This window comes from Poromitra crassiceps, assembly GCF_964638095.1.
Source record: "Poromitra crassiceps genome assembly, contig: HAP1_SCAFFOLD_666, whole genome shotgun sequence".
NCBI classification, from domain to species: Eukaryota; Metazoa; Chordata; class Actinopteri; order Beryciformes; family Melamphaidae; genus Poromitra; species Poromitra crassiceps.
Window position 1 is genome coordinate 49909 of NW_028151742.1, and position 22386 is coordinate 72294.

General features: G+C 45.0%; 1 long non-coding RNA gene across 1 annotated transcript; it reads right to left on the reverse strand.

Moving 5' to 3' along the window:
* Positions 1–11494: 11494 nt before the first annotated feature.
* LOC310771129 lies at positions 11495–18237 on the reverse strand. The gene is made up of 3 exons (XR_014552386.1): positions 18130–18237; positions 17375–17498; positions 11495–11583 (listed from the first exon to the last, which is right to left on the reverse strand). It is a non-coding gene; the product is annotated as an uncharacterized lncRNA (long non-coding RNA).
* Positions 18238–22386: the final 4149 nt, after the last annotated feature.

Genomic DNA, 22386 nt, shown 5'->3' on the forward strand with positions numbered 1-22386 from the left:
TACAGTAATGTTATGGTCTTCCTGAGCAGCAGACACACATACAGTAATGTTATGGTCTTCCTGCAGCAGCAGATACACATACAGTAATGTTATGGTCTTCCTGAGCAGCAGACACACATACAGTAACGTTATGGTCTTCCTGCAGCAGCAGACACACATACAGTAATGTTATGGTCTTCCTGAGCAGCAGACACACATACAGTAATGTTATGATCTTCCTGAGCAGCAGACACACATACAGTAATGTTATGGTCTTCCTGCAGCAGCAGATACACATACAGTAATGTTATGGTCTTCCTGAGCAGCAGACACACATACAGTAACGTTATGGTCTTCCTGCAGCAGCAGACACACATACAGTAATGTTATGGTCTTCCTGAGCAGCAGACACACATACAGTAATGTTATGGTCTTCCTGAGCAGCAGACACACATACAGTAATGTTATGGTCTTCCTGAGCAGCAGACACACATACAGTAATGTTATGGTCTTCCTGCAGCAGACACACATACAGTAATGTTATGGTCTTCCTGAGCAGCAGACCCACATACAGTAACGTTATGGACTTCCAGTGAGCAGCAGACACACATACAGTAACGTTATGGACTTCCAGTGAGCAGCAGACACACATACAGTAATGTTATGGTCTTCCTGAGCAGCAGACACACATACAGTAATGTTATGGTCTTCCTGCAGCAGCAGACACACATACAGTAATGTTATGGTCTTCCTGCAGCAGCAGACACACATACAGTAATGTTATGGTCTTCCTGAGCAGCAGACACACATACAGTAATGTTATGGTCTTCCTGAGCAGCAGATACACATACAGTAATGTTATGGTCTTCCTGCAGCAGACACACATACAGTAATGTTATGGTCTTCCTGAGCAGCAGACACACATACAGTAATGTTATGGTCTTCCTGCAGCAGCAGACACACATACAGTAATGTTATGGTCTTCCTGCAGCAGCAGACACACATACAGTAATGTTATGGTCTTCCTGCAGCAGCAGACACACATACAGTAATGTTATGGTCTTCCTGAGCAGCAGACACACATACAGTAATGTTATGGTCTTCCTGAGCAGCAGACACACATACAGTAATGTTATGGTCTTCCTGCAGCAGCAGACACACATACAGTAATGTTATGGTCTTCCTGCAGCAGCAGACACACATACAGTAATGTTATGGTCTTCCTGCAGCAGCAGACACACATACAGTAATGTTATGGTCTTCCTGAGCAGCAGACACACATACAGTAATGTTATGGTCTTCCTGAGCAGCAGACACACATACAGTAATGTTATGGTCTTCCTGCAGCAGCAGACACACATACAGTAATGTTATGGTCTTCCTGCAGCAGCAGACACACATACAGTAATGTTATGGACTTCCTGCAGCAGACACACATACAGTAATGTTATGGTCTTCCTGAGCAGCAGACACACATACAGTAATGTTATGGTCTTCATGAGCAGCAGACACACATACAGTAATGTTATGGTCTTCCTGCAGCAGCAGACACACATACAGTAATGTTATGGTCTTCCTGAGCAGCAGACACACATACAGTAATGTTATGGTCTTCCTGCAGCAGCAGACACACATACAGTAATGTTATGGTCTTCCTGAGCAGCAGACACACATACAGTAACGTTATGGTCTTCCTGAGCAGCAGACACACATACAGTAATGTTATGGACTTCCAGTGAGCAGCAGACACACATACAGTAATGTTATGGTCTTCCTGAGCAGCAGACACACATACAGTAATGTTATGGTCTTCCTGCAGCAGCAGACACACATACAGTAACGTTATGGTCTTCCTGAGCAGCAGACACACATACAGTAATGTTATGGTCTTCCTGCAGCAGCAGACACACATACAGTAATGTTATGGTCTTCCTGAGCAGCAGACACACATACAGTAATGTTATGGTCTTCCTGAGCAGCAGACACACATACAGTAATGTTATGGTCTTCCTGCAGCAGCAGACACACATACAGTAATCTTATGGTCTTCCTGCAGCAGCAGACACACATACAGTAATGTTATGGTCTTCCTGCAGCAGCAGACACACATACAGTAATGTTATGGTCTTCCAGTGAGCAGCAGACACACATACAGTAACGTTATGGTCTTCCTGCAGCAGCAGACACACATACAGTAATGTTATGGACTTCCAGTGAGCAGCAGACACACATACAGTAATGTTATGGTCTTCCAGTGAGCAGCAGACACACATACAGTAACGTTATGGTCTTCCTGAGCAGCAGACACACATACAGTAATGTTATGGTCTTCCAGTGAGCAGCAGACACACATACAGTAACGTTATGGTCTTCCTGAGCAGCAGACACACATACAGTAATGTTATGGTCTTCCTGCAGCAGCAGACACACATACAGTAATGTTATGGTCTTCCAGTGAGCAGCAGACACACATACAGTAATGTTATGGTCTTCCAGTGAGCAGCAGATACACATACAGTAATGTTATGGTCTTCCAGTGAGCAGCAGATACACATACAGTAATGTTATGGTCTTCCTGCAGCAGCAGACACACATACAGTAATGTTATGGTCTTCCTGCAGCAGCAGACACACATACAGTAACGTTATGGTCTTCCTGAGCAGCAGACACACATACAGTAATGTTATGGTCTTCCTGCAGCAGCAGACACACATACAGTAACGTTATGGTCTTCCAGTGAGCAGCAGACACACATACAGTAATGTTATGGTCTTCCAGTGAGCAGCAGATACACATACAGTAATGTTATGGTCTTCATGAGCAGCAGACACACATACAGTAATGTTATGGTCTTCCTGAGCAGCAGACACACATACAGTAATGTTATGGTCTTCCTGAGCAGCAGACACACATACAGTAATGTTATGGTCTTCCTGAGCAGCAGACACACATACAGTAATGTTATGGTCTTCCTGCAGCAGACACACATACAGTAATGTTATGGTCTTCCTGCAGCAGCAGACACACATACAGTAATGTTATGGTCTTCATGAGCAGCAGACACACATACAGTAATGTTATGGTCTTCCTGCAGCAGCAGACACACATACAGTAATGTTATGGTCTTCCTGAGCAGCAGACACACATACAGTAATGTTATGGTCTTCCTGAGCAGCAGACACACATACAGTAATGTTATGGTCTTCCTGAGCAGCAGACACACATACAGTAATGTTATGGTCTTCCTGAGCAGCAGACACACATACAGTAATGTTATGGTCTTCCTGAGCAGCAGACACACATACAGTAATGTTATGGTCTTCCTGCAGCAGACACACATACAGTAATGTTATGGTCTTCCTGCAGCAGCAGACACACATACAGTAATGTTATGGTCTTCCTGCAGCAGCAGACACACATACAGTAATGTTATGGTCTTCCAGTGAGCAGCAGACACACATACAGTAATGTTATGGTCTTCCTGCAGCAGCAGACACACATACAGTAATGTTATGGTCTTCCAGTGAGCAGCAGACACACATACAGTAATGTTATGGTCTTCCAGTGAGCAGCAGACACACATACAGTAATGTTATGGTCTTCCAGTGAGCAGCAGACACACATACAGTAATGTTATGGTCTTCCAGTGAGCAGCAGACACACATACAGTAATGTTATGGTCTTCCAGTGAGCAGCAGACACACATACAGTAATGTTATGGTCTTCCAGTGAGCAGCAGACACACATACAGTAATGTTATGGTCTTCCAGTGAGCAGCAGACACACATACAGTAATGTTATGGTCTTCCAGTGAGCAGCAGACACACATACAGTAATGTTATGGTCTTCCTGAGCAGCAGACACACATACAGTAATGTTATGGTCTTCCTGAGCAGCAGACACACATACAGTAATGTTATGGTCTTCCTGAGCAGCAGACCCACTGATGGATCGGCAGCTGTAAGAAGAGGATGCGGATCAAAAGCTTGTGATGCAACAGCGAGCCAAGATATCCGCTATCTGACAGCACTCAACCCACCTCCCGTCACACACCCCCACCACCACCACCCTCCCCCAGGTCCTCCAATCACACGCACGTCTGACCAGCCTCTCACCGTGCACGTCCCCTGCAGGCCTGTGGAGCACGTCTGACCAGCCTCTCACCGTGCACGTCCCCTGCAGGCCTGTGGAGGGACCAGCCTCTCACCGTGCACGTCCCCTGCAGGCCTGTGGAGGCTGACCAGCCTCTCACCGTGCACGTCCCCTGCAGGCCTGTGGAGGCTGACCAGCCTCTCACCGTGCACGTCCCCTGCAGGCCTGTGGAGGCAGCCTCTCACCGTGCACGTCCCCTGCAGGCCTGTGGAAGCTCGAAGCGACAGTGAAGAGTTGACGAGTAAAAGCTATCGACTTTAACTCTCTGAAGACGACGTGCGACACTGAGCGGACACAACTCTATTTCCAGCATGGCTCCACTGCTGGCTGTTTTGGCAGCTGTCAGCAGCAGAGCAGCGACGGCACCCCGCCGCCACCGCTCCTACCTCGTGCGTGTGTGCGTGCGTGTGTGTGTGTGTGCGCGCGTGTGTAGATAGTACATGAGTGTTTGGCCCTCTTTCCACCTGACATTAGCATGTGTCTCATATCCACATGATGTCAAGAGATATGATGGTTTCACTGAATTCCATTTGCACCTGACATCAAACTGAAGCGTCTACACAGTGAATGACACTGGATTTCTCTTTCGCTCACCAAAATGCGTACACTTCCTCTTGTAACATTTACATGCTTTTAAAATGGACAGTAAACACCTTTGCTAAAGGGGCTATCAATGTCTGAGATTGGATTGCATGCAGAGTTGATTTGGCAGAGAATGATCTCTCAGAGAACGATCTTCTGACGTCTTAAGCCCATGGCACACCAAAGGAACATCTACGTGTGTTCGTGTTCGTTCGTGTTTGTTGGAGGATGTTCGATTGGTGTGCCGTGGGCTTTAGGGGGGGAAGTCTGAGGGAGTGGTGAGCTGAATTTTCCTACAGTGGTGCGTCTGTGGCTCCCGTGCGTCCGACTCCAGCATGGACCTTAATTCCTATTTAGATTTGGCTTCTTTACATTTACACAGCTCCTATATGTGGTTTGCAGACTCCTTGCATTAAGGTGTCTAAATCTGTCTCTGACCACCTCCAGACCTGGTTCAGGAGGTGATCCCATTGGATCTTCAGTGTTTCCTGGGTGCATTCACACCAGATCACACCTGATTTTGTGATCTCAGTGTTGCCAACTTAGCAACTTTTCAGACCCCCCCCCCCCCCCTCCCTTATTTCTCAAAAGCGATGGCGGCAAATCTGGGGATTCTTTCTCATCACGGGCTACCCACCCACACACAGCATAGCCCCCCTCCCTCCACTGAGAGCAGGGACTGTAGGATTATCCTTTTTTAGAACACGGCTCTCTTGAATACTCGATTCTGATTGGTCAATCAACAATATTCACCGGTCATTATTTCTCGACAACCGACCGCTGCTCTGCCACACCTGGATTAATCAGTTGATAAGAGCATTTTGTCTGCAGACACTACTAATTAGGCCAACCAGTTGCAGCTGTGGTGTCTTGTGTGCCAATTACGAATTAAACCGCTTTGTCGTTGAAAACGCTATTAAAAAATCTATTTGAATAATTATTTTTGTCAGATTATTGAATGATTTAGTTGTAGGCCGTGTTCTAAGCGGGATAATGTATATTGAGGCGGTTATTACTGGGAAATAATGACCTTCAGGTGTACGATTAAGCCCTCCGCTGGCGCGTCGGGCTCAATCCACCTGTCGGTCATTATTTCCCCCGTAATCACCGCCTCAATATACATTATCCCTTACGTAATTGCTACTACAGTACCGGCATACGCCAAAACTTGCCCAGGTCAGCAGCAGTTACATTAGCACGGGCTACGCTGTGGCACGCATAACAAGTCCAGCATTTATATATTGATGTGCACATTATCATGTCACATCATCTGGTGACGTTCTAGCAACGTTCTCAGCAGCCGAGCACGTCCTTCATGGCCTTGCTGCCCTGCCCTTTTTGCCCTCAAAAAATTGACAGCGGCAAAGGCCAAGTGGCCTTATTGCCCCGGAAATGATGAGATTCCAGACCTGGTCGTGACGGCTATCGATTTGACAACACAACTTGAGACCTTTTGTGTTCCTGCCTGGGAATTCCTAATCCACTGCTCCTCCATCATCATCATCCTGGAGGCTTTCAGCAGCTTAGAAAGAACTCCTACACACAAGACATGGAGCCAAATCCCACCGAGGAGCTGAAGACCTGACCAAGAGATGATTCTTCTGCCTCTCTAAGCATACTGTATGGACCCAGCTGGCACGGGACGTCAGTTTAACGTCATATCGACGTTGGACTCCAACGTTGAACTGACGTTGGATTTTGGTTGAGAATGAAAATCGGGTTGACGTCAAAACACAACGTTGGCAAGACATCAGCGTCCAACGTTGGATAGACATCAGCCTCTGACGTTGGTTAGACATCAGCATCCAACATTGGATAGATGTGGAATTTTGGTTGGGAATGAAAATCGGGTTGACATCAAATCCCAACGTTGGGCAGACATCAGCCCCCAACGTTGTATAGACGTCAGCCTCCAACGTTGGATAGATGTAGGATTTTGGTTTAGAATGAAAATCTGGTTGACGTCAAAACCCAACGTTGGCAAGACATCAACCTCCAACGTTGGATAGACATCAGCCTCTGATGTTGGTTAGACATCAGCATCCAACGTTGGATATATGTAGAATTTTGGTTGGAAATGAAAATCGGGTTGACATCAAATCCCAACGTTGGGCAGACATCAGCCCCCAACGTTGTATAGACGTCAGCCTCCAACGTTGGATAGATGTAGAATTTTGGTTGAGAATGAAAATCTGGTTGACGTCAAAACCCAACGTTGGCAAGACATCAGCCTCCAACGTTGGATAGACATCAGCCTCTGACGTTGGTTAGACATCAGCATCCAACGTTGGATATATGTAGAATTTTGGTTGGAAATGAAAATCGGGTTGACATCAAATCCCAACGTTGGGCTGACATCAGCCCCCAACGTTGTATAGACATCAGCCTCCAAAGTTGGATAGATGTAGAATTTTGGTTGAGAATGAAAATCTGGTTGACGTCAAAACCTAACGTTTGCAAGACATCAGCCTCCAACGTTGGATAGACATCAGCCTCTGACGTTGGTTAGACATCAGCATCCAACATTGGATAGATGTAGAATTTTGGTTGGAAATTAAAATCGGGTTGACATCAAATCCCAACGTTGGGCAGACATCAGCCCCCAACGTTGGCTAGACATCAGCCTCCAACGTTGGATAGACAGCCTCAAACATTGGATAGACATAGAATTTTGGTTGGGGTTGATGTCTACTCAACATGGGGTTTTGACGTCAACCTCCAACGTTGGCGAGGCATCAGCCTCCAACGTTATATAGACACAGAATTTTGGTTGGGGTTGCCATTAAAACCCAACGTTGGCTAGACATCAGCCTCCAACGTTGGCTAGGCATCAGCCTCCAATGTTGGCTAGACATGGGTAGAAATTTAAATCTGGTTGATGTCAAAACTTTCGTATCACAAAAAGAAAAAAATCAACATTGAATACAGAATTTTAGAAAACAGGATTTATTTTCAGAACGTAAGAAATTAGATTATCACATTAAAGGTACATTCAGCAATGTTTTTGTGTTAAAATAAGTGTTAAATGGCTCTATATTCTGACAGCAATCACTGAAATCGAGTGTTTGATCAGTGACTTAAACCCCCAACTTCGCTGTCCTCTATGTCTCTCCTGTAGTCCTGCATGCAGGGCGGACGTATCTCTGCAACTGTAACTCGTAGAGACTCATGGATGGATTTGGGGTGAGAAAATATATTATAGTCCTTTATAGGCATCTCGATCTGACCTTCCGTTTCCGAGAAAATGTCAACTTTTGTCTGATTGGATAGTTTGAGGTCAGTGCCAATTTGTATCGGCCACCACTGCCTGGATCCAGGAGAAGTGCAGAGAACATAAGCAAGACCTGTATATGGCTTTCATTGATCTCTCGAAGGCATTCGACACAGTAAATCAAAAGCTACTCTGGGACCTACTCAGTCGATTTGTAGTCCCACCCAAATTCCTCTCCATTCTAAAGCTATTTCATGACGGCATGCAAGCCCACGTTCAAATAAGTGGACAACAGTCTGACCCTTCTACGTCAAAGTAGGAGTAAAACAAGGATGTGTCTTAGCCATCATCATCTTCAACATCTTCCTCACAGCAGTCACTCTCCTCTCCCATAAGCATTCAATTCCATCTGTCTTAGTTTGCCATAGTCTCTCCCCAGACTCAAATATTACGTTGAATCGCTGCGCTCCGTATACTACATAAGTGAGTCTGTGCCAGTTAACAGCCACTGCTGGTTTTGAAGGCGGGTTGAAATTGAATGAGTGACAGGTCGTAGCACCGATGAGAGCAAATGGGCTGCGCCTCCCGTGTTGTCTGATCGCAAAGTCGTTACTGATTGGAGAGGACTGAAGCCATCACTGGCATATGACTGGCCAAGTGAACGGTTCCCTCCCATAACCAGCCCTCTGAGGGAAAGTGTCCCAGACCCAGAGAGAGCTCTGCAGCATGCAGTAACCTAGTGTATCAGCGTAAGAACTCTCATGGGTCTGGCGTCGAGACTAAGTTTGCCATAACTTCTATGTACTGTATCAATTCAACAGAATTCAGATACAACAGAAAGTAGCTGGCCCCCAGGTATTTTCACATTATCAAATCTGGCCCCCATTCAAAAGGGTTTGGACAGCCTTGCCATGTATAGTCTCATATCACAATATTGATATAAAATCGATATATTGCCCACCCTTAATATTGAGTGCCAGAATCAACCTCCCAATGATGCAATTTGTAGAAAAACATTGGATTTCATTTATCAATCACTGCTTTCAATGTCTTTCTGATGTAAATGTTTTATTTTTACAACCAGATCACCCTATTAAATAAACAGCGTCATGACTCAATAATGTTACTTGGCAGAGGGTCGCTCGTACTGAGCACATTTCCTCGTCAAACTGACGGTGAAAAATGTTTGCTCGTCACAAAATAAAAAACTTATTTGAGGGAATGTAATTAGGTTATCGATCACATTCGCTAACCTGTTGCTCTTTTAAGTCGGGATGTTTGTCGGCGTTTGGTCAGCTCCCTTCGCCAGTTCGCCTCCGCACTTTTAAACATTGTTTACTGACGGGCTATGTAGTGTCAGTCCCTGTCACTGTCAGCAATGTAACGTAAGCAAAATAATCTCATATTTCGCTCTGTCCATGTCCAAGACAAGACCGGACAAGACCGTATGTGCTCACAGCAGCCATGTTTGTTGTGTTGAAGCTCTGAATGAGTGAAAGAGAGGAGGGGGGGGGACGCCCACGACAGGGAGTTAAAGCAGAGCACCACTTGGAGCACTCTTCGCACACCCCCACATGGACACAATGTCACATGCATGTAACATAAAATTATTTGTTTTAAAAGCACGCAAATTATTTTTAACTCAGCGTAAATGAACATCATGATTGAGAACATATATATTCACATCGAAAAAATAACACATTTAAAAGGTCTTGAATGTGAAATGGCAGAACATGACTGTTACAACACAGAACTGAAGCTCAGACAACAATTGACAAGGTTTTAAGACATTTCTACAGTGATGGCAGACCAATATATATTTTTCCTCCAAAAAAAGAACACTCATGAAGGCCTTCCATTTGCCTGTCCCTCACTCTCTCACACTCACCTCACTCATGAAGGCCTTCCATTCGCCCATAGGCTTTTTGTAGGAAGGGGTTGAATGTCCATCACGGATGGCATCATGGTGGATCTCAGCTTGCAGTACTGAGAGCACTGTTGAGTCACACTTGGAGTAAGTGAGGTGTAGGACATAATAATATGCCATCGGGTAGACAAGTCCCTCTTTCAACCGATCTCTTTCGAAGGTCGCCACTGGCATGCTCCCATGGCGATCATGCAGTTTTCCTCACTGATGACCACAACTGGAGATGATAGAGGTTGTTGGCGCAGGAAACCGTTTGGGTCTTCTGAAACCTAGATGACAAAAGTCAATGTAAAAGATTAGAAAACTACCAATTAGAAAAACCATCACAGTTAAAACAATCATTATACATCAAATCGGAGAAAAAGATTTTGTATAATTTTTTTGCTGACCAGATACTGAAACCAAGTTTCAATAAAGCGACTCTTAAAACAAAAATCACAGTGTGAACACTTCTCCTTATGTCATTGTGAAAATGACAAAGTACAAAACATAATGTAGGCATGCAGTATCCAATATACTGCACAAGTCTCACCGTAAAGACATGGAACTGGGCCTCGCTGCTTAAAGCTGGAGTGCATAACATAAACAAATGTTTATGTTATGCACATATTCAGCTATTGCAAAACGACTTCACACAATGCTGATTAAGCCTATCTGCACCACATAACTCTCTCTGTGCATTTCTCAGTATACCTGAGTTTTCTACCTGTCGGGCACGACTGTGTCGGATTGAAAACTCTGGTATATTGAGAAATACAGCATTGTGGGAACTTGTTTGGCAATGCCTTGAACGTAATGGACATTTGTTTATATAAACAAATTGTAAATGTACTCACTCCAGCAATTGTAAATGTACTCACTCCAGCTTTAAAGAGAAAGCCACAGAAACACAACCCCATAAGAGACTACTTTCCTGACATTTCCTGTTTTATCAGGAAAGTAGCTCCGGCTATCTATTCGAAAATAAAATGTACAATGTCTCGTAATGTTATTACCTAGGTTATCCTACAAGTAGTCATGGCTAAGAAGCACTTTTACATTTGCAAGTGTTTTTTTATACTTTCATATTATAGACCAGAAATAGATTTTTTGCTAATAAGCATTTCCATTTTCCATGCTTCCATTTTAGAAATGGAAGCATTTTTTTCTCCTTATGCATAAAATGCGTAGTGAAACCATGACCCAAAAACAAAAGGTATGTGGACTGTGGGCTAATGTATTGTTGCAATATTGCATACAGAGTATTAAAAAATACATACATGTTTCATCACTGCTATCCTGGCGTTGCTCTGCGGTGCTCATTGCAGGTGACTGGCATTGCTGGTTTCAGATCGGCATGGCACTTGGGTGCTGGCTGCAGGTTACATCAGAAGAAAAAAGTATTGGGAAATATTAGGTTTCCAAACTCTTACAAATGAATGGAATACTAAGATCCCTGGACAGACACTAAAGCTGTTGCGTGGCCTAACGTTTTCATCCAAAGACTCACAGATGCATACAGTATATTAAATGCAATACCACATACATGTTATCACTGTGATCTTGGTGTTGCACTGGGGTGCTGGTGCTTCCTGCAGGGGGCTGGTGTTGCACTGACGTGCTCCCTGCACTGACCCTTTTGTCTCACATCACAAGGTGCCATACAGCCTCAGGAAGTTTTCAGGACCGGGAAAAAGATTGTTGATTTCATCCCGGGAGAGTGAGTGCAGCAAGTCTTCTCCAACATTAGTAGCTGGAACAGAAGTTACAGTTAGGGGCAAGAAGACACTGAGCTTATCACTGAATTAATTCAGCCTTGTGTACATAACAGTTGAGGATATTCCACTATCTTTTTTTTTTTAAATTGTGACATTTCCTCTTTCCTGTACAATTGCCAGTGTTCTGAGATTTTGCTCACTCTTGCTACAGCAGACCTGCCAACCTTGGAAAATTATTTTTAGTGCCACACAGCATGTGTTTTGGCCTTGTGCTTAGTTCACATGCTTTCGCACTACAGTGCACATAACATCACTGTCAATGTGACAGTGTTAGCCAGATGGCTAATTTCCAACTGTTGTCCCTTGGCCAGAACTTAAGTTAGCCATTACTCAGTCAAAAGTTTGAGTACACTTGCTTAAACCATTGTCGTTTCATGATATATTGCAATTTGTGTGCTTACACCAGCTCAGTGGCCTTGTGGTTTGAGTGTCCGCCCTGAGACTGGGAGGTTGTGAGTTCGATCCCCGGCCGAGTCATACCAAAGACTATAAAAATGGGACCCATTTGCCTGCCTGCTTGGCACTCAGCATCAAAGCGTTGGAATTGGGGGGTTAGATCACCATATGATTCCCGAGCTCGGTGCTGCTGCCGCTCACCGCTCCCCCAGGGGATGGGTCAAATGCGGAGAACAAATTTCGCACACTCAAGTGTGTGACAATCAGTGGGACTTTACCTTTACTTTACACAAGCGGATAACCATAAGTGAAATGCAAGTAAACGTATGTTGTGATGTCAATTCTGAATAAAGTAGTTAAGTTAGTAGTAGTTAATAGTTAACACAATTGGAGAACATAGAAAAAATACTATATTGATCATAGTTTCACTGTTATCCATCTAACCATAGCAAAAAAATCTGTTGCTCATTCTGATCTCTTGAGACTAACTAGAGCCTCCTCATTTTTTAATCATTCTGTGCTCATTTATTTCTTGCTCCTAAAGCTGTGTTCACACCGAGATATTTATTTTTCTCTCTGTCGCTTGATTCAACCCTATGGAATCACTCTGTCGCTCTGTTTAAATCGCTCGTCAACAGGCACAATAATTGACGGACATCTGGGGGCTATAACGTTACGCAATGTCATGATATTTGTCCACTACGAGCCACTGTAGTTGTTTACAAGCTAAGCCTATCAGCGTGCTCCTAACGTGAGCTAGTACAGACTTCATTTCGGCTATGTTCACACAGCAAACATTAGTGCTTGAATCTGACTTGTTGCTCACATCTGATTTTTTGTGTGGCTGTTCACACAGACTTTTTAAAAGTGGCCCATATCAGACTCCAGTGTGAACAGGTCGCGGACCTGAAGTGACCCGCATGTGCAGCACACTGCTGTTCTACATAAACCCAGAAGAAGACAGCAGTAAACATGGCGGTAGCTGACGATGTTGTTTCATCTGTTGTTTACGGTTCAATTTACAAGTTATTGTGCAGTGGAAGACAGGGAATATAGGTGCAGATGATAGCGAGGAAGAGAGCTTTTAGATTTTTTTTTAATAATGGCTTTCTGTGGAGCAATAGCTGCTACTTCTTGCTAATACTTATGAGGTCTAAAACCTCACTGTTCCTCCACTGATTACCTCCCTCGCAGCTGTCCTCCATGTTTGTAATCACAATCTGGTCCTCCCTCCTCCCGCCAGTGCAGAATAGTGACGAATGTCGCTCTGGAATGACGTAAAAGTCACATTGAAGCATTAAGTCAGATATGGGCAAGATGTCTGTTCACACCGGAGTCATATTCCAAAACATCAGATTCGAATCTGATGTTTTTCCACATTTGAAAGTAGCCCAGGTCGTCTTTAAAAAAGTAACTTTCAATGTGACTTGTACTGTTCACACAGTCATAAAAAAGACTGACCTGAGTCACTTAGGTGGGAAAAGATTAGATTCAAGCACTAAGGCTGGCTGTGTGAACGTAGCCTTCATGTCAGCTGTCAATGCGGTTTGTTGCCACACAATAACCAGCGGTTTGTTCCAAGCCAGTGTGATATTTGACACACTCTCACACGGCAGCCAATCAGCGTTGAACAGGGAGCGACTGATGCCAGCGTAATTTAGCTCGAGCTGGGATATTTCATCCCGGGCGGAGAGCGTATTTTCGATGCCAGCGAAAAACTTTAATAGGTCGGTGTGAACGCAGCTTTAGGGTCCCTTAGGAGCAATAATCTTTTTAGTTTAGGGGTTAGGATCGATTTTTTTAATGACTTGGCTCTCTCAGACAGCTTCTTTGACATGTTTTTCAAAGTGAAAACCAAGTTGTCAGGTGACGTAAGGATCCCACGCGAGAACGACCCACCCCCCTCTCAAAAGACCCAAATCGAAAATGGAATAATTTCTCTAGTTTTATTTTACAAGTATGAAATAATTTAGCTTACTACAATAATGATGTCTACTTTCTAGTGATGCGCGGGTCAGGTTTTTTTAAGGCCCGCCCCAACCCAACCCGTCATCGGAGCCAGCCCGCCCCGCCCGCCCCGTTAAAATATCTGAAAATTCCGAACCCAGCCCAACCCAGCAGCCCGCAACGGCCAATTTAATGTAATATGTCTCCGGACGCAGGAGGAGCACAGCAGAGCTTCCAAGGTGTGCAAAGCAGCTAATAACTCTGTCTCTCTCCCCCCTCTCTCTCTCTCACACAGACACACACACACACACAGACACTCACATGCTGCCCTGCGCGACAACAGTTGTAGCCTAGGCCTGCTCTGGATGAGTTGCGCTGCTGCTTTCATGTCGGTCTTTCTTCAATTAATCCATGGTCTTCAGATAGCGCGACCGACTACGCTTCCCCAAAGTGCGGATGGCGTGACCGCGCAGTGTTTCAAATGGAGGTAGCAGGTATAGAGGTAGGCACTAGGCAGGCTACAGAAACAGTTCTTATTCTTCCCCATTTCTTTTAATTACCTCATGCGCTCTCAATTGTTGCAGTAGTAGGCTAAACGTAGTAGTGCAGCAGGTGCGCACACGGCTTGCAGATACGGCCAGACTCGCTGTCTGATTTCTTTTAATTACCTCATGCGCACTCAATTGTTCACAGCCTACTCACGTTGCAGTAAAGTTGACAAATAGATCACAGTCGAGTCCACAACAGAAAATCTGCGGTGGCATTATATGGACACTTCAAATAATAATTACAGCGAATAATCCTTCCAAAGTGTTTGTTTTGAGAGCACATAGGCTACCTCATTGAAGCGTTTCTTTACTCCATGTAGGCTATAGAGAGTGCAGCAGGAGTCTGTCTGATTGTGTGTACCTACATGCGAGAGAGAGTTAACGTCTTTAAGGTTAATTACTCTGCGTGTTTCATTGCTCTAAATTATTTAATAATGTTGCTTTGTCACGTTCTGAGCCTGCCCCGCCCGCACCCGCGATATTTTCATAATTTGCCAACCCAGCCCGCCTGCGGGGCGCCCAGCCCGCGGGACCCGGCGGGTTCTGGGTGACCCGCGCATCACTACCGGGCGGGCATCAAACAGCACAAGGAGGCACAGATCACCGGAAATGTCCATATCTGTGCAGATAAGCATGCAAAAGATTACTTGGATTAATGTTAATGCAAAGGCCTATGTAATTTAATTGGCTTTTCATAACTCTCATTCTAGAATATCGCTATTCACAATGTCCCATCCACGGTTCATGGCTCATTCCTGGCGGCATGACGGCAGCGCCTTTCTCCCCGGCTGGGAAGCAGCATAGTGAGCCAGCCAGGGACTGTAAGCTGGATTTACATTATATAGAGAGCCAAAGTGAACGTCACTTCCTGCCTTTCTCTCTGTACCAGCATCTGAAAAAATATGAATGGAGTGAACGGCGAGAGACGATACTTTTTTGATCCTGTTTGAATTGTGCCACGGGGTACAAATGTAATTTTGTGTCAATTTAAAAGATAACCATGCAAGTCAAGAAAGTCGCAGTTTGTGGTAAAACTGTGCCACTAGAGCCGTTTTCCCACATGCGTACCGGAAAATTACCTGTAAGTCAATATCGGACATTTCCCTTCACACCTCTCCTCTGGCATGTGGGAATCTATCAGCGAAATTGCCTGTATGGGGGGGGGGGAGGGGGGGGAGGCACTGCAGAGCGGGTGGGGAGTGACGTGTCGGCAAAACTCTGAATGGTGAAATAAGTTTGCTTGTTTATCCGTTCACCTGCGTAGCGTTGAAGCACTTTTTACAGACTGGCTTCATTTGATGTGTCCGGGCTTGCCTTGGCTGTCGGCAACGTTGCTTAGTCCCTGTCGGACTGTGACTGAAGGAGGAGGACGGACTGTGGCCAGAGAGCGAGCAGAGAGGAGAGGGGAAAATCAGCACAGCACACACATGAAGCTGACATAGGCTACTGCTCTTATTATCACAAGATCATTTCGCCAGTTTGCTTTAATGTGCGCTAATGATTAGATTATGCCCGCTGGAACATTAAGCAACATGTGTACACCTCGCCCATGAGAGTGTCGCGCAGAATATGAAGATAGACTAAACCGGGGACAGATCATGACTGATGATTATGTACCTCTGCGCTGCTGCGTGAGACTAGAGCCGTCTGGAAGCGAGAGAGACCAGGAGGGAATTTATTTTGGGAAGATGCTCTGAACAATTTTGACGACGTGGAATGGAAGCGTCATTTTCGCATGTCCCGGTATTACGTGCTGAGTCTGGTCCGACCCGCACGCAAGATCACCCGGTGGCGAAAACCACTGGAAGCGCGTTTGCGACTGGCAATAGTCCTTTGGTGGTACGCAACACCAGGGGAATATCGAACAATCAGCTGTGTATTTGGTGTTGGACTGTCTACTGTGTGCATTGCAACCTGGTCCACGAAGTCACAGCCCACTGATAGCGGAAAATGCCTTCGGAAATCAGCAAGCTGACATACTGCTCTTATTAGGCTATCACAAGATCATTTCGCCAGTTTGCTTTAATGTGCGCAAATGATTAGATTATGCCCGCTGGAACATTAAGCAACGTGTGTAGGCTACTCCTCGCCCATGATTGAAGGACCGCTGTCGCGGAAAATGACCTGAACCGTTTCCACTTGCGTCCCCTTAAGACCATACCGCTCTTGTGACTGGCACGAAACTGGTGAAATGTCGGGGACGACGGGGTCGCGCTTATACCGGCACGGCGCCTTTCTCACATGCAGGCATTAGACCACGTACCGGTCATTTTTCGGTACAAAGCGCATGTGGGAAAAGGGCTTAGAAGTTATAAATCAGAAAGACTATGCACAACCAGTCGCATAAGTGACATCTCTCCTGCCAGTCCACGTTGTTGATGGTGTGACGTATTGTGAGACACGAGAGATGTAGTTGATTGACAAAACTAAACCTTACGTTTCAGTTTCAGAACAAACTGCGACTTTCTTGACTTGCAAAGTTATCTTTTAAATTGACAAATGTACATGTGTACCCCGTGGCAGAATTCAAACGGGATCAAAAAAGTATTGTCTCTCACCATTCACCCCCATTCATATTTTTCCAGATGCTCGTACCGAGAGAAAGGCAGGAAGTGACGTTCACTTTGGCTCTCTATAATGTGCCCGGCAGTAAGTACATCATGATACAGAAGTTAGATACACACTTACAATGCCAGACTTCAAGCTGTCTATCACCGTGGAAGTAAAGAGATTGTATAACAACAATGAGCCAATCACATTCCCCTGCATCCACATTTAATCCAACAAGTTAATAATAATCGTGTAATTTGGAGTAGATTTTTTTTTTAAGTTGCTTGTACTGTATATCCAGTGTGAGATGCAGATGTTTTCTTACTTGGGTCCAGCATGGGCTGTTGTCCTCAGACTGGGCAGAAGAGGTGTGAGGAGTTGGAGTGGATGGCAGTGGAGGTGTCCATTGGCTGGACAGAGGGGGAGGCAGATGCATCACTTGGTTGGCCCTGGAAGCAGACACAAGAGACAAGATAGCAGACAAGTGTGTTACCATACAATGACGCAGTGTAATGTTATGTGTGGTTGTATGCAGTCATAATGCCTTATTATAAATGGTTTTAACTTGACAACAAAAACATTCTAAATTGAACCCCAGCTCACTTCCTGTTGCATTAAAAAAATCATTAAAGTGGAGGACTGGCCATTCTGTGAAAACCGTCTATAGTAGTGTTGTGAGAGGTTACATGCTGCCACTCCGACGTGCTGCCACTCCGACGTTCTGCCACTCCGAAATATCGGCACTCAGAAAGGGATCATGTCTATGTTCCCCGGGTTCTATATTCCCCGTTTTTCACGCCAAACCTAACCTCCCCCCATGCCTAAACCTAACCTCCCCCAGACCCTAACCCAAAACCTAACCTCTCCCACCCCCACGCCTAAACCTAAGGTCGGCATTGCGGCTTCTAAGGTGAACGACCGCCAGTCCGAATAATGGAAGTTAACGTTCGGAGTGGCAGGGCTTCGGAAAGGCAGTCAGTAGCCGTTGTGAGATAATGCGCCTTTGTCAATAGTGGTCATCAAACTTCTGTTGGTCATCCATGTGAACATGAAATGAAACACACCACACAACAGCTCTACCTGTATCTGCTGGGCGATGTTGAGACGAGAGGCAGGTTGAAGGTCCCCAGCCTGACTGTTCTCCGTTCCTCTGTGGTCCACTCTCAACTAGCATCACACAGCGTAGCATAAGGAAATTGGGGGAGTAGAGTGTTCAAAACGCTCTCCTACCCGTCTCCGACGTCCAATCGCGGATCCAAAGATATAATAATATTTCATGAAGTTTTACTTCCCAGGTGCACTGGATAGATACTAGATAGATCAGTTTTATTTCTGTCATGCACCATATTTGTGGTGCCTAGCCTGTATGTCCTTACAAGACACAAATCATTCAAGTTCAACACTTGATTTGATGATTTGATCAATGTGCTGCCGTATCCGTGTGACTGCAATGTTGTATGTTTGCTCAGACGCGTGCACCATGATAGTGAGATCAAACACCCTGCTGTAAATTCAGCACAGGCTGTGGAAAGACTGCTTTTTAAAGGTTGTTTCATGCAGGAATATCATTTTAACTGCCGCCTAAACTACTGGCTTCCATAGGGATATTATTATATATTTGGATCTGTGATTGGACGTCGGAGACTGGTAGCAGAGAGTTTTGAACACTTGACTCCCCAATTTCCTTATGCTATGCTGTGTGACGCGAGTTCAGAGTGGATCACAGAGGAACAGAGAACAGCGGAACATATGTGGCTAGACACACTGTAGCTGTTGGCAAAGATATGCAAAGGCATGACTTACATACAGGTTTCTCTGACATTTCTATAAAAGCGTCTCAGTCACTCTCTCATACAGTGAATTATGAATCATTCAAGCAAGTTTGTACTCAGAAGTCTAATAGATTTTACCTGAAGCATAGAGGCAGAGGGAGACAGATGAAATCCAGGTGGGGGAAAGCTGTGGATGGATTTCAGGGAGGACACTGCAGCAGCAGGTGGGAAACATCTTACAGGCTCCCAGTTATTTCCTGGTCTATAGAGTACAAACATCCTTGTCCTCAATCAATTTAATCAACCAAAATCTCATACTGTTTCATCATACTGCTTTCTTAGCTAACTTAACAAGAATACATTTACACATTAATACACAGCAATGTGTGCTGCTGAAGCTACCCACTACATTCTCATTTTGCATACAAACACTTTGATAGACACTGAGCTAATGAGCACATGTTGAGAAGTAAATCAGAAGACACAACTAAGTTGTGCTATCCATTACCCTGCACCAAATAAATTGAGTTTGGCCCAGAATCTCCATTTCTGCAAGCCATGCATTGTGAAGAGAACTCCTAGCTAGCAAGCTAACTAGTAACAACACACTTTAAACTAAATTAAGTCTAAACTCATTCAAATTAGCCGGACATGGTCCGAAAGTTAACTGGCAGGCTGTGGTACATCAGCCCAGTGTGTCCTGTACCTATAATCACGTTAGTAATGTAGGCTAACAGTAACAACAGCTGGGGAGTTGCAATCGTAGCCCATAACATTAGCGTTAGCTCAATGCTAACGTTAATGCTAACGCCATTAGCGTCACTTTGCGCGACTTAAAAACACAGATTTGGCTGGTCTAACCTCATTTGTTACTAGTAGTGGACTTACCTTTCCTGCTTACTTTAGTTGAATATACTGCTAATCCCATGAGACCATCCGATGAGAGCCAAAAAGTGAACATCTTCATGGCTTAACCCGCGCAGGAACTTCAAACTCAGGCCAGCTTCTTCTTCTTCTAGTAGTGTTTTATGGCGGTTGGCAAACAACTTATGGTGCATTACCGCCACCTTCTGAAATGGAGTGTGGATCAGAACGGACTTCTAAAACACTATCCTGACTATATTCTTCTATTTCGTCCAGTTTCCTCTAAAAAAAAATATATATCCCTATACCCCACATTCCCTGAATTCAACTGCAATATTTATTTTAACTCCAGCTTGATTCGATTGCTCTCCAATCTGTTCTTGAGGATCTGTCTTTCCTGTTGGTAGTACAGACAATCAATCAGATTTTGATTTATGATTAGACCTCTGACTTCTTTTTTGTTATTAATTTTACTTATATTTGTGTTTGATCAAAATGTTGTAATTGCTCAGTCTTGATTTTGATATGACCAGAAATGACTAAATGTCAGACTTTATTATTATTATTATTGTTATTATTATTATTATTATTATTATTATTATTATTATTATTATTATTATTATTATACTAATAATAATAATAATAATAATAGTAATCACAATAATAGCAATCATAACAATAATAATAACAATAATAATAACAATAACAATAATTATGTCAGTTGTTTCGGAGACTTCGCATCAACACCAGGGGCCGGCCAGCTCCCAGGGCACATTCTGGGCCTTCTGAGTCCATCACATGACATCCCTGAGTCCATCCATGACATCACAATGCTGCCCTGTGACATCATGACAGATGTGATGCCCCTGCCGACGATGTATGACATCAAGTAGAATGAGCTCTTCTTAACTATGCCACGAACACCACGCCCCATGCAGAGTGATTCAGGAGACGAAGCCAATAGCAGTCCGGAACAGGACGGGATAATTAGAAGTACTCAGAGATTATTAGACCGTGTCCTGGCAGACACACCCGTGTCAACGCAAGCTTCAAGACCTGAGCCAGGCCCTTGAGAGAGACAGCTGATGGTGGGAACTGGTCCCCCACGGCTGCCTTTAAAACCTCTACAACATCAGTAGTAGTATGTGGTTACTAAAATCCTTGAAGGTATAACATTACCAGAGCCTGCTTTATAAAAAACTGGTATGATAACCCCTTATGCCATGGCCAGGAACACTGTATACACATTGCACATTTTAATTTATCTTTACTATAGCTACTGCACACTATAAATAAGTATACGTTGCCCTCAACGTACTTACACAGCGGGGAAAGGTATAGTATTATATGCTATTTATAGGTTTCAAAACAAATGAGAGTGGTCCCTTAAAGGATTACAGTATCCCCAATGAAATATAATTAAAATTATAGCTGCAGCGATGGGTTGTGGCCGGGCACGACCCATTGCTGACTGGATGCTTGGTGGTGGTTGTTATGTCTGATAACGTTATGTTACGGCCTGGTTGGCCTTGTTAACTTAGGTACATGTTACTGTGCCTTTAAGAGTTACTGCACCCGATGTACGGCATTGTTGTAAAAGCGTGGGTTTACGGCAGGGAAGTAAAGAGCATGAAACGAGCAACATGGTGTGATTATTTAGCCTATTTAGCGAGGATGGCTGACTTGATTTTGCCGCCGCCGCCACCTTTTTTACCCGTCCCCAGTGACCCAGCTGTTCCCTGGGATCGATGGCAGAGGTCGTTTGAGGATTATTTGCTGGCTTTGGGGCACTCGGATTTGGAAGAGGATAGGAAGTGCGCGCTCCTCCGCCACTGCCTCGGCCAGGAGGGACAGCGGATCTTCGCGACACTCACGTTAACGGATGGCTCGTATGCTACAGCTACCGCGGCCCTAAAGTCTCACTTCAGCACGGGAAGGAGCCGACCCATGCACCGCTTTGAGTTTCGTCAGAGGGCTCAGAAGCCGGGTGAGATGGTTGCGCACTTTGTGTCTGCCTTGCGCGAGCTGGCTAGGCTTTGTGACTTTGGGGTTTTAGAGAATGGACTTATAGTGGACCAACTGATAGAGAAAACGTCCTGTAACCAGCTGAGAGAGAGGCTGTTACTGGAGCCAGACTCCATGACACTGGCGGATGCGTTAGTGATTGGGAAGCAGTTGGAAACGGCTCTATCGGAGGTGCGCAAGTTGGGCCGCGCTGTGCACGAGCCTGTGACGTCATTCGCCCCGTCAGTTCAGACTGTGGCTCAGGAGACGGCGGGGACCGCTGCTGCAGACGTGGTGAGTGACAGTTGGGATGTACAGAGAGTGGACAGAGGCCCTAGAGAGGGCGGGCCCAAGTGCTGTAATAACTGTGGCTCCTCTAGACATGCAACCAGAGATCAGTCATGCCCTGCTGTGGGCAAGCGCTGTCGTAACTGCAACATGATGAATCATTTTGCACGCTGCTGTCGCTCCCCTCCTGCCCACTCAGATACAGCTGTTGTTCCAATCAACACAATACAGAGCCCACAGACCTCACTCAAGCATTGCACATGTCGTGTGGGTGAAGCAAGCGTACCGCTCCTGGTGGACACGGGGGCAAAAGTGTCAATACTGAACAAATGCACGTATGATTGACTCTTCAAACACGTGCCTTTGGAAGCAGCAGGTAACGCTCTGTCGGGTTATGGCCACTCCCCCA